Below are 13916 nucleotides of genomic sequence, written 5' to 3' on the forward strand. Positions count from 1 at the left end.
CTATCTAGAAAAATTAAAACAATTCAGCTGCACCAGTTAAAAATTATTCCAAAAGTGCTACGTTTCAGCTCCCAAAGGCTTGAGAAAGAATTCCTTTTTCACAGAACTATCTATCTATCTATCCCCTCAGTCTGTCTACTGTATATGTAAATCCAGGTCTTATCCCCAGTATTGAATTATCTGCTTGTCCTTGAATACAGCTTTGCTGGTGACCTCTCATAGTCTTTGTGCTGGGGTCAGTGGTAGGTGGACTGTCCACACCTGAGGTCACAGCAGCAGAGCTTTTCCTGCCTGTACTGTGAGGTGTTGATCAGATTACATTGTGCCTGGTGTCAGTGGAGCAGTCTCCCTGGCTGTGACTGTCTGTCCATCAGCGCTTCTGTGTCTGCGGTCTCTTATCTGTTGTGCATCTGTCGCTTGTCTCTCATCCCGTGTCATTTTCTTGCTGTCACTCTGCAGTCCCATCTACCCTCTTCCTTGCCCTGATACTCTTATACCCCCACATGTCTAAGAGCTCCACTGGCCACATCAAAGTACAGACCTTCCAATAGCTTTTTACTGCCATAAAGAATCAATAGTATCTGCGTCTTTGGTATAATTCACACATGATTTGTGACACATTGTTGTACGGTTCATCTGACTCCTTGCAGTGTGTGTGTGTGTGTGTGTGTGTGTTTGGATTTATTCATCCTGCCAGGATCAAGGTCAGCAGCAGATGACGGATATTTTCCTACAAGGCATCTATTATAATGATTACCCTGTGACATCATCATCACATTGTAGCAACCCAGACTGTCACACTTCATCAAAGCCAACAACAGATGAGGGACACGTAAGATGCCAGTATTGGGGTCCCTCCTTACAAGGAATATGACTATGGTCCACACACAAAGATGGTGCAGTAATAAGCAGAGTAACTGGAACTGCTGTACTAGGAATGGAGACTTGGTGGTTACATTGCAACCTTATAGTAGGCATTGAGCTGAATGGTCAGGAGAGGATTTGTAGGTATCGGTCGCTCCTCTGTGGACAGCCATGATATCTTCCTCCATCTATGTACATATAGATTATATGATGACAGAGGATATTGTCTGCTCCCCGCTACATTTTGCTCCCTCCATCTATAATATATGGATTCTCCTGACCTGTTATTACTCCACGTTTCCTACCTGAACGGTGCAGAGACCATGTACATCTATAAATAGAGACTAATGCACACGGGGAAGGCGCAGCACGGTGCGTCTCGGCACAGTCTGCTCCGATCTTAGTGATGGCGTCTGCCCTGCCAAGCAGTTAACCCTTTCACAGGCTTCTGGATTCATCCCGCAAAATGATGAGTGAATGCAGGCGATGGATACGGATGAAGAGCCTCTGTATTTTATGCTTGTAATAATAATATTAATAATATAGCTTTATTTATATAGCACAATCATATTCAGCAGCGCTGTACAGATCATGGTATTCATGTACAAATAAAACAAGACGTTACATAACTATAGTACATGTAGAGGTAGTTTCTGGGGTCCATATATATATGAAACACATGGTAGAGGGGGGGGTCTTCATATAGATTAGAATCGCCAATTCCTTACCATCCCCTGAACTAATATGCCTTCAACCCTGTTCACATTCACTGGAGAAAAATGAAACTTTGCAAAAACCACAGAGTATCACATAATAACTTTGAAGGGGTTAACAGTATGGCATCACCACCAGCCTGTGACATAACAGCAGTGCTGATTGGTGGCATCGCTGGCGGAGCAGATGGCAGCGCAAGGTGGTGGGAAGCTGTATTTATAGGAGCTGCTACAAGTATGTGCCCCCCTCGGTTCCTGTATAATACAATAATCCAAGGCTGCACTTTACCCACAAACTGGTAAGTAATATTATATGTTTTCTATTTGGAAGAGCTTGTACAGGATTAGACAAACATGGCTGCCAAAATCTGCGCAACACCTGACCATTGGTAGTTTGTGGTATTGCATCTCACCGCTATTGAAGTAAATAGAATTAGCTGCAATACCTTATAAGACCTGAGGACTTGTGTGGCGCTGTTTCAGGAAGTAGTATAGGTTTTCTAATCATGGACAACCCCATTAATTACAGTCTGTGCCCCCTCCCCCAAGGCTTCTCTTCCCATAGAGACATGTAATGTAGCTACCCAACAGTACATAATATAAAACAACTAACTCAGCAGTCGTTAGAAAGGGGGTCCCCGTACCTCATTCCCCCTGCGGTGCACTGCAGTATGTTTATAGTGGTTGTTCTCGGGACCCTGTACTTGTAATATCCTGGGTGGGGGCTTAGTCTGTGTGTGTGAACTTCGGGAAATCTGAGGTCATCTTCTCCAGACATGATACAACCGCCACCGGTGTCTTTTCTATCTTATTGTGGTGACATCACCAGACAGAAGCTGTGATGTCATCACCTCCAGCCCCAAGAACCATAGATTTGCCATAAACCACTCTCAGGAATACTAAGGATGCAGCAAGGGAAATACAGAAGGACATTTTTCTTCTGAAAGAAATTCAATCCAGATTAAAAAAAAACCTAAATAACAAAAGCTAGAGGGTCCCCATAACCAGTGCCCAACAAAGTTCTTCACAAAGTATCAGACAGATGGGGGCCCCCACATACAGCGACAGACAGAAGAGGGTCCCCACATACAGTGACAGACAGAGGGGGCCCCCATATACAGTGACAGACAGAAGATTGGGGTCTGTAACCCTCTATGGGTTGGTGACCCTACAAGGAGAAGTTCATGATGAGACTAGTCCTTCCTTCTTGGAGTCTGCTGGAAATAAAGTCTTATCTCCATCAAGGAGCCGCTTATCTCCAACCCCTCATCACCTCCAAGTACAAAGGCTTCTCATAAAGACACAGCAGACACCCCCTGACCATGGGAAACCAGGTGCCATGGAAAGACCACCCAATATGACTGTGTGAGGGGAGTCTTTTGTTCTGATGCACAATGAGGCCGTCCCTGTACACAGTGGCCTTGATAAGTAAAGTGTCTTTGGATCTTGCACCTGTATTTATTATGTGTTTGCGCCACATTTGTGTTGCAGTTGCATTTTGTCCGCCACTTTTGAAACTAAAGGGACATGTTGGTGCGTGTTCCTAGTTTGCGCCACATTTCTTACTGCGATTCCACACAACAACATGGAGCAAAGTGCAAAGAGAAAAAAGGTGCAACTGTGTCATATCCTAAAAACTGACCAGATTTACTAAAAGCCTGCAACACTATTGGAATAGCTGGCACAAATCGCACATTAGTGAGGAAACTGCACAAAGGCAGGTTACCCCAGTTTTCATATATTTGGCCCAGTGACTGCACTAGCATCAGAATAGTGAGTGCAGCTCTGGGGTATAATACAGGATGTTACTCAGGATCAGTACAGGATAAGTAATGTCATGTATGTACACAGTGACTGCACCAGCAGCAGAATAGTGAGTGCAGCTCTGGGGTATAATACAGGATGTTACTCAGGATCGGTGCAGATTAAGTAATGTCATGTACTTACACAGTGACTGCACCAGCAGAATAGTGAGTGCAGCTCTGGGGTATAATACTGGTGTAACTCAGGATCAGTACAGGATACGTAATGTCATGTATATAGACGGTGACTGCACCAGCAGAATAGTGAGTGCAGCTCTGGAGTATAATACAGGATGTAACTCAGGATCAGTACAGGATAAGTAATGTCATGTATGTACACAGTGACTGCACCAGCAGCAGAATAGTGAGTGCAGCTCTGGAGTGTAATACAGGATGTAACTCAGGATCAGTACAGGATAAGTAATGTCATATACTTACACAGTGACTGCACCAGCAGAATAGTGAGTGCAGCTCTGGGGTATAATACAGGATGTAACTCAGGATCAGTACAGGATAAGTAATGTCATGTATGTACACAGTGACTGCACCAGCAGAATAGTGAGTGCAGCTCTGGAGTATAATACAGGATGTAACTCAGGATCAGTACAGGATAAGTGATGTCATGTATGTACACAGTGACTGCACCAGCAGCAGAATAGTGAGTGCAGCTCTGGAGTATAATACAGAATGTGAACACTTAGGTTTTCATCTGTAATTGATTCCTAAGGTTTCTGTTTATAATTGGATGAATAACGTAACCATATTTTTTTCCCGGTGATTTCAGTAGCCTTGCAATGCTATCCTTTTTACCATCTTCTGTTAGCCCCTCTGTTACTTGAACAAATTCCGTAGTTGGAATAAGAAAACGGATGGCTCTAAAATCGGAAAACAGAAATTTACTGACGCTAACGAAAGCAAAGTAACTGTTTTTTAAATGCACCCGTTACAGGTATCTGATTTACAAAAATGCATACTTTGCTATTAATGTATCCGCCCAGAGTTTACATTTCAATTTTTTTTTTTTTTTTTAAACGAAAACTGCTAAAGTGAAGCCAAAATGCAGATGGGAATTGGCTCCATGAGTATACATGAGATATATATAGTGTTATCCGCTGCTCTTGGGTCTCTTCTTCCATCCCTCAGTGATCTTTCTCCACAGTCAGGAGTGACTCACCAGTCACAATGTCACGGGCTGAATTCCCACACGGCTGCATAATATTTACACAGCGATCTCCTCTCCCTCCTCTCCTGAGCCCCCTGGGAGAACTTGAGCAGCAATTTGGTCACAGGTGTGGATCCTGTGCCTGCACCCTGCAATAGTAATCATGCCCCCCAATAATGACACCCCTCCTCAAACAATACAAACAAACAGAAATGTGTATTTATTGTGAAAAGCTAAACCTGTGCAGCCTCTTCTCATCTTGAAATGACTGATTGGGCTAGAAAAAGAGGGACAGAAGCCCCTCCCCTTTTCATAAACTACGCCCCTCCATCCTCTGCATATTGTGGTCTTCAGTCCTCCCAAATATTGTGGCCGCCCTCCTTTGCATATTGTGGCCCCTTGTCCTAAATCCTCCCTTACATTGTGGCCCATCTCTCCTCCTAGGTATTAAACAAAAAAATCTTTCATTTTCATTGTTCCCCTGCAGCCGTCCTCTCTCCGGGGCTCTGAGCTGACTCGGAGGAGAGGGCAGGGTCACCCAGGCAGAGAAGCTACCTCCAAAATTCTCTGTACAGAGATGTGTAGAGGTAGCTCCTCTCCTTGGCTGGCCTGCCCTCTCCTCTGAGTCATCCCAGAGCCCCAGGGGAGGAAGCAGGACTGGAGGAGAATGATGGAAAGGTAAGTAAAGGTTTTTTTTTGTTTCATCAGAGATAAAGGCAGAAGAAGCTGATCCCACCTCCTGGTCTCGGCCCCTCTACATCACGGGACATTCTCCCGAAATTATTGATAACAGAGTAATAGATTGTTTCCCCCTCTGTATAGTTACCTCACCCCAGGATGAAATGGCTGATAACAGAGAGTAATATCAGCCATATACCCGATGACCCCCCGGATGTAAGTCCCACATATCCAGTGGGTGTTCTGTCTGGGAATGTTCCTGTGATAACGTCTCATACCCTCTCTATTCTTCAGGAGGGCTGCGTGCACGTAACGGATCTTGTGACAGGCAGTGAATGTCGCAGTGACGTCACCGGTTGATAGACACATAAGAAAACCAGGATCGGCAGGCGTGACTCAGCCGCTCAAGTGGAAACTGTGAAGTGATCAGTACAGGAGGGAGCTGCTGCAGATGACATGTCAGTCACATCTCCATCTGACAGGAACCCCAAATTAACCCCTCACTGAGTTATAAGGACGACACATCCATCATATGCTGCCCCATATATACAGACAATAGTGGAATGAGGCTACATCAGTCGCCTGAGTAGAAAATACTAGCAATTACGCACATTCCGAAGCAAGTCTTATCCGATATACAGACAGTGGTGGATTGAAGCTACTATGGAGAGATTTTCATAGCAACTTCTCCTGGCCAGGATGGCAGCAGAATTGTCCCCTAGATGTTTTTACTTTGCTGAAGCACATCTCCACACTGCACCCCTAGAGCTACCACATACATTACAGTGTCCCTGGAGAACCATGTTCCACACTGTGCTCCCAAATAATATATACACACACATCATAACACAAAACTGTGACCCCTCAAAATACTATATAATATTTGTTATACCCTAATTATTATATTCATTCTTAGTTGCCCTCACTATTCTGCTAGTGGTGCAGTCGCTGTGTACATGCATGATATTACTTATCTTGTACTGATCCTGACCTACATTCTGTATTATACTCCAGAGCTGTAATCACTATTCTGCTGCTGGTGCAGTCACTGTGTACATACATGACATTAGTTATCCTGTACTGATCCTGAGTTAAATCTTGTATTATACTCCAGAGCTGCACTCACTATTCTGCTGCTGGTGCAGTCACTGTGTACACACATGACATTACTTATCCTGTACTGATCCTGAGTTACATCCTGTATTATACCCCAGAGCTGCACTCACCATTCTGCTGGTGGTGAAGTCACTGTGTACATACATGCTGTACTGACCCTGAGTTACATCTAGGGGTGTAACTAGGAGAGGAAGGGTCCCATAGCAGACTTTTGAATGGGGCCCCTTCTCCCACTTAAAAATGTACATATTACACTTGTACACAAATGTACATACACATTTATATACCTATACACATAAACATAGACTTCTTTACTCATACTCTTACATTTACACATTTGTGCACATATTTATACACTTGTAAACACATGCACACATGGTGGACATCCTCCATTCTTTAGTGTCAGGTCAGATGACCGGGCCCATTGACACTGTGGGTCCCATAGCGGCTGCTATGGCTGCTACCACTGTAGTTACAACCCTGATCTAGACCTGTAGTTTTAGTAGCTTCTGAACCATAAAACTATTAAACCCTCGGGGGGAATGTGGGGTGTGAATATTTATGCACTGTGAGGAATGCAGATCACATAGTAGTCTTTACATACTGTGTAAGGTTTATAACCCTAAGGACATAGTGACTATATTCACATGAGTCATTTCTGTAACATTTGTTGTTGCAATTTTTGCTAAAATACCGCACATTCGCCATAGTTACGGGAATCTGAACAAACAACTGTAAGAAATATTTTTCCCTTGCATCTTGTCCTGATCACACAGCTGCAGGGGTTGTCACATTGTAACATTTCGCCTCTGGAATGTTTCCCGTCACTGACAGCAAGCAGAGATCTTTAGAATAGTGACGTATGGTGGGGGAATTAACGTGACAGTGCAGAGCTGTCACCACTAGTCTTGTACTGCGCCAGATTCATCACTGTGATAATGAATCTGTCGCGGTATAAGATTGCTGACCTCTACTTTTTGACCTGCTTTCAGCTGGTCTAAATTGTGCGCCACATTTTGGCACAGACTAATTTCCATATGACCATGCCCCTTTCTCGGACGAGTTCAAAAACGGCCAAAAAATGGTCTAAAAGCCTTAATTATTGTGTCGTAAAAGCATTTTAGACAGTTTTTTGCAGCAAATCCATCATTTTCTGACGCAGGAGCCATAATGAATTTCCCCCATTGTTACAGAAAGTTGCTGGTTGTGGTGAAGATGCAACTTCTTGTAGTGATTTGGAGTAGTGGGTCCTCCCTCCTCTGTAAGAACAGCTGGTGTCTTTATTCCACCTTCATATCCACCCCGTGCTGCGGGTGATCACTTATGTGTCAGTAACACATTACATTTGTAGCTCTTCACACAGATACTTCTAATCTACTTATTAATGTCTTGTGTGGGGGCGGCTTGTACCAACACACTATTTTTGGTAATAATTTGTGTGATACAGTCAGCGGACTCACCTGACATCATTACAGCTGTGTCTTTTATGGATAATGTCTGTAGATAATGTTTTATCTGTACGTATTGTATTTAGGTTGGTACTTTTTGTGTGTATTTGTGTTCTTTTATTATTTTTCTATATTTATTCTGCTGTGGCTCAACAATTTTCCTCCTCAGCTATCTATCTATCTATCTATCTGGATGGTTACAGGAGGAGCCTAAAAAAGCATAAACATAAGATGCAAAGGCGATTACATAATGACCTCCCTATTTACATGAATACATCGGATACTGTATATAGATTTTATAGAACATGTCATGATTCAGTATAGCAGGGATGTGGGCGGCTGAGGTGCAGTTCTTAAACCACAGACAGTTTGGATTATGGACACTGTGCACTAGTTCCCTTCAAAAAAACATCCTAAACTTCCAATGGGGGATCTTACATGGTGACTGTGGTGACAGAAACTGCTGTGAGCCTCCTCCACCTGCACAATGATAGAGCATGTCCACAAAACTTCTCCATAGAAGTCTATAGGTGGTGTCACAGCCCAAACCTTTCTGCACAGGTCACGGAGCATGCCCACAACATTGTTCCATAGAAACCTATAGGTGATGTTGTTGCACCTCAGACTCCCTGCACAAGTAATTGAGCATGACTACAAAACTCCTCTATAGCGGTCTATAGGGGATGTTACAATTCACCTTCTCCTCTTTCCTGCACATTGACCCTGCATGGATTACACAGTGGGGCACATTTACTTACGCGGTCCAGTCGCGATCCAGCGGCGCGTTCTCTGCTCTGCATTCGGGTCCGGCCGGGATTTATGAATGTAGTTCTTCCGCCGTCCACCAGGTGGCGCTGCTGCGCTGAAAGTCATCTCATCGCGCCGGAATTCACCACCTCGGACCAAGTGAAGGTAAGCGCTCCCCAAGCGACACTTTTTCGGTTTTTAAATGCGGCGGTTTTTCCGAATACGTCGGGTTTTCGTTCGGCCACGCCCCCCGAGCAATTCAGGTACAATCGGCGCAAAACGGAAATATTCGCGTAACACGTCGGGAAAACGCGAATCGGGCCTTTAGTAAATGACCCCCAGTATGTCCATAATACTCATAATAGTAAACATAATAGTCTACAGGTGATGTCACAACTTCTCTTCATCATCTTTCTTGTAAATTGACCCCGGCACAGGTCACAAAGCATGACAGTAATACTCTTCCTTAGAAGTCTATAGGTGATGTCACAGGTCCCCTCCCTGCAAAAATTGCAGAGCATACCCATAACACTCAACAAAGAAGTATATAGGTGATGTCAAGTCTCTTCTCCCCTCTTCCTTGTACACTGACCACTGCACAGGTCGTAGAGCATGCCCACAATAGTCTACAGTACACCAATGGCCAAAATTGTGGAAACACTTCGAGTTTTCTACATAAAGCCCAAACAAATACTACTGAAGCGCTGTAGGTGTATTTTAATCAAATGTTTGCAATTTATAAGTATTGTATTTCAAGTATTGTCTTTATATTAGACAATGTGGTTAGTAGTGCGTTGGATATCCCTTAGCTTTAATCACTGCCTCACATCTTCTTGGCATGCTGTCCATGAGTCTCTGGAGATCATCCAGGATTATTATATGGAACCATGATGTAAATTATTGCTGCTATCACCTCTTGCTTGTTGTCGCTACTGTTTTCTTTAGTCTGGCCCAGAGATTCTCAATAGGGAATCAACCTCGTTCTCCTTGAACCAGGTGAGGCATTTCTTGGCTGTGTGGCATGGGGCACATCCTGATTGAAAATGAATGGTTGACCAGCACCAAAGATGTCTCTGGCTGTTGGTAGAACCTTGGGCTGAACCCCTCTCATATATCTGTATATGAAGCAGTCGATGAAGTACCTGAAAATGACCCACAGTATCTCTTTCCATGCAACCCCACACCATCACACATACAGGATGCTTCATGGTGACGGTAGTGCGCGCTAGAAGGCAGTCCTCTCCCTGTCGTCGACGAACATAGCGTACACCATTGCTACCAAATATCGAGATTCAGGTTTTGCCACTCCACATTACCTGTACTCCAGCTAGCATTCTCTTTGGCCCATATTAGGCATCTGCAAAGCTCTCGGACCTGCGGACACCAGTCTCTCGAGAATAGTCTGTCCAGACATCAACTTTCCCGTTTCAGCAAGTGACTTGTTTGCAGCAGTCAGTTTCCTATTCTGTAATGCCATTCTCACTATCCTCCTATCAGGTGTTGTAGCCATTTTCCTCTTCCAGGCTTATTCTCTATACTTGAGGTCTCCTCAAAGTGCTTGCACAGCTTCTGTACCCCCGCCGGTGACACGCCTTGACCCATTTTAACAGCAATCTGTTGGTAGCTGTACCCTTCTTTTCTGAAAGTTATTGCTGTTGCTCATTTTTTGGTCAACCTGTCACGTCTATTCACAAAAACCATGACAAGAATCAGCAAAATATAACAAAAACGTCAATTAAGGTATAAAATATATAAAAGTTATGAGTAATAAATAAACACAAAAAAAACCACTTAAAAGCTTCTCAGGGATTAGGTCTGGGATCGTTGTCTCCTGGGGTAGGCATGTACAATTCACCAGCACACCAGTAAGTCACTGTCCACACTGTGTGATTTGGGTATAACTGACCGCAGTAAAACAAAAACAAAATCGGCAGTAAAACAAAATAAACAAAACAGCAAAAACAAACCCTAAGCACCCCAAAAACTCACAGTATCAGCTCACTGCCACAGCTCTACAGGCCTTTGACGTAGCGGGTCGCTTCCCCAGGGTGGAGCCATTGTGGGAAGTCTGCACCAGGTACTTGTGCAGGACTTCCAGCTGGATGCAAATTAAACTTAGTCAGACAGACCCAGCTTTCCCATGTCTGACGTCTGCTCAGCTTTTCCTTAGGGTGAGGACACACGTGGCGTTTTTAGGCCGTTTTTAGTTGCGCATGCGTTTTTGACAGGTTTGAAGAATTATCTTAATTCAAACTGGTCAAAAACGCGTGCGTTTTTTACGATCTGAAAACGCACTAACTAAAAACGGCCCAAAAACGGCCTAAAAACGCCATGTGCGTCTTCACCCTTAGGCAAAATACATCTTTCTTGCCCAAAATCTGCTTTAGTGGCAGCTACTCTGCCACAGTATCATAATAGTATCAAAATAAAACTCATGAAACAATATATGCCATCAAGACTAAACAAAAAGTTATGCAAACAAAACCAACTGATTCTAACCTTTTGTCGTAAGTTGTCACTCATTTAGAAAAAAAGGCAATAGAACCACACAACTATTGACAACAATGTAAACAAGTTATCATAGAGGGGCACATTTACTTACCCGTCCGCTGTAGTTCACTGAAAGTGCATTGTCCTGACTATGCACCCTGTCGCGAGTCACTAAGATCATGATTCCGATATCCTGCATGTGTCACTTCCCCGCTCAGGTCCGCCAGAGTTTCCCTTCTTCCTGGTGCATGTAAGTGCATTGTCTTGCGGCACAAATTGAATCTTGTCTTGCGGCACAAATTGAATCTTGAAAATTGAATCAGTCGTGCAAAACGCTCAGTCCGAATCAGTCGGATCATCCCCCGATTTCCTTCGCATGAAAACAAGCGCAGCGGTGCCAAAACCAATCACGTGTGACACAATCCCACAGTCGTGCAAAACCTGGAAACGTCGGAGAGTCCGACGAAAGTGCGATCCGCGACCCTTGGTAAATAAGCCCCAGAATGTTTACTAATATCACAAGTGACAGGATTAAATAAATAAGAAGTTACAGTTCAGCAAACATCCAAAATTTTTACAGATCAAAGTGTTTCCACAATTTTGGCTACTAGTGTTAGGCCCCTTCCACACTTGCGAGTGTGATGCATTAAACTCGTATCACACTTGCAGCGAGTGCTGCCTGAATCGCCCGTCCTGAACGCTGCACGTTCAGTTCTGACATGCTGAGTTCAGTTCTGGTTTGCAGGGACTATGGAAGTGTGAAAGTTGCCTAACATGGTGATATCACAGCTCATCTCCTCCCCGTCCCTGTAAATAGACCCTTGCACAGGTCATAGAGCCAGACAATACGGCTGACATATGGACTGTTTTTCCTGGTTTGAACATCTGGGCCTATGGTTGGGATCCTACAGGGTGACCAAATACACCAAAAATAAGTGGTTGCTGCTGCTGTACTGTACATTAACAGCAATTACTGCAGTGAAAAAATATAAAACCTCCGGCAGGGACCAAATATTTTTTGGATTTTCCTTCTTTTGCAATAAGTCTGTGGCAGTTTCATCCCAAAGAAGAAGGGGAAGTGCAGAAACAGTAAGAGTGAAACAAACGCATCCGGCACAGCACAAGGCTCTCCATGCGCAGGCCGCCTCCATGTCAGCAGGTTGTTCTAGTAAATTACAAGTTTCCGGAGCTTATTATCTGTCCTCTTATTATTATCCTAACCCTGTGAGCGCATCACATGACCTGCGACTGATTCACCCCGCAAAGCCAGCGGCATCCGCGCCAATTGCATTATTTTCTGTCTAATCTCTGGAAGGGAAATGACTGATAACGAGATAAACAGGTTTGTCTGATATCTGGTGCGGACAGGCATCTGCTCGCTCCGGATTATTAAGGTTGCGGATCGGCCGCCATTATGCCGGTGAATGTTACAAAACGAAACCAAACATTTGAGGTGACTCAGTAAGATTCCTGCTATGCTGAAACTAAAATAACTCAGCGAAACGTCAGCTCTGTTGGAGCCCTGGGGGCTGCCATCTACATCAGGCTCCGCTCCGACAGTCAGATGTGCTGCAGAGCAGAAATCATGGAACGCAGGCACACTGATGGCAATGAGGACGCAATGTATCAGTGAGTGGCGAGAAAGTAACATTCCTATAATACAGTATGTAGAGCACTGGAATATGGGATCACTACAGGACCACTGAAAATCTTTGGGTTCTTGCATATGCTGCATATTACACATGTATTTTTCGTGCAAATTTGTAAGGCCAGAAACTCAGGCCCAGATCACATCTCCCTCAGGGTGCGGTCACATGTACTCGCCTACGTTTCTATGTCTTGCACTTAAAGGTAACCTGTCACCAGGGAACTAATTTTCACAAAAGACAGGTTACAGAATCCCATTAGAGCTGCATTGCAAATATGTCTTTTTGCCTTCTCTAAGCATTTGCATTACAATATAATTGTGTGTTATAAGTTACCCTGCACCCTGACAGAATTCTATGTGTAGTCTCAGGGGTTGGGCTTTGGTTTGGATGCATTTCAAAAAAACGTGTGACTTGTCTGTGCTGCAGACTCCTCAGCTCTCAGTCCCAACCTTTGTGCTCCTGTACAGCTCCTCCGTCCCCCACTGATATCAGCTCACCGGGTTGTGAGCTATGTGAAGAAGCAGGAGGGAGGAGCTGTACAGGAGCACAAAGTTGGGGGCTGAGAGCTGAGGAGTGAGCAGTACAGACAAGTCACATGTTGTTTTTGAAATGCATCAAAACCAAAGCCAAGCCCTGGAACTACATAGAGGATTCTGTCAGGGTGCAAGGTAGGTTATAACACACAATTATATTGTAATGCAAATGCTTAGAAAAGGCAGAAAGTGCAGGTGTAATAAGCTTCTGCAACCTGTCGATGAGATCCCTGGTGACAGGTTCCCTTTAAGTGCACAATACCGGAGGAAGCATTACATGTGACCGCACCCTCAGGCTGTTAACATATACTAAGTGTTTCCTAAGGCTGCGTTCACACGTTGCATTTACAATGCGCACAGCATGTTAAAGGGAACATGTCACCACATTTTTGACATATACAGCTAGTTTAAAAATTGTTTCCCTCACATCCCCATAAAATCCACTTTATTATCTTACCTGGTATACAGTCAGATCTCGCAGGGAGGTGGTGTGTCCTCCTCAGCCACGTCTAGAAGCTCCTCCCCATACCTTCTCACCATCCAGCCCTTCATGTCATGTGATCAGGATGATGTCATTTGAGGTCTTTTACCCACAAAAATTTTCAAAATCTATCCCATGTATGTATCTGATCACATGAAATCACAGCAGCCTTCGTGGACCTCTAGTTCTCCCCATCCTCCATGGAGGCTGCTGTGATTTCATGTGATCAGACA

The sequence above is a fragment of the Engystomops pustulosus genome, chromosome 11 (genome assembly GCF_040894005.1).
Source record: "Engystomops pustulosus chromosome 11, aEngPut4.maternal, whole genome shotgun sequence".
Taxonomy (NCBI): Eukaryota; Metazoa; Chordata; class Amphibia; order Anura; family Leptodactylidae; genus Engystomops; species Engystomops pustulosus.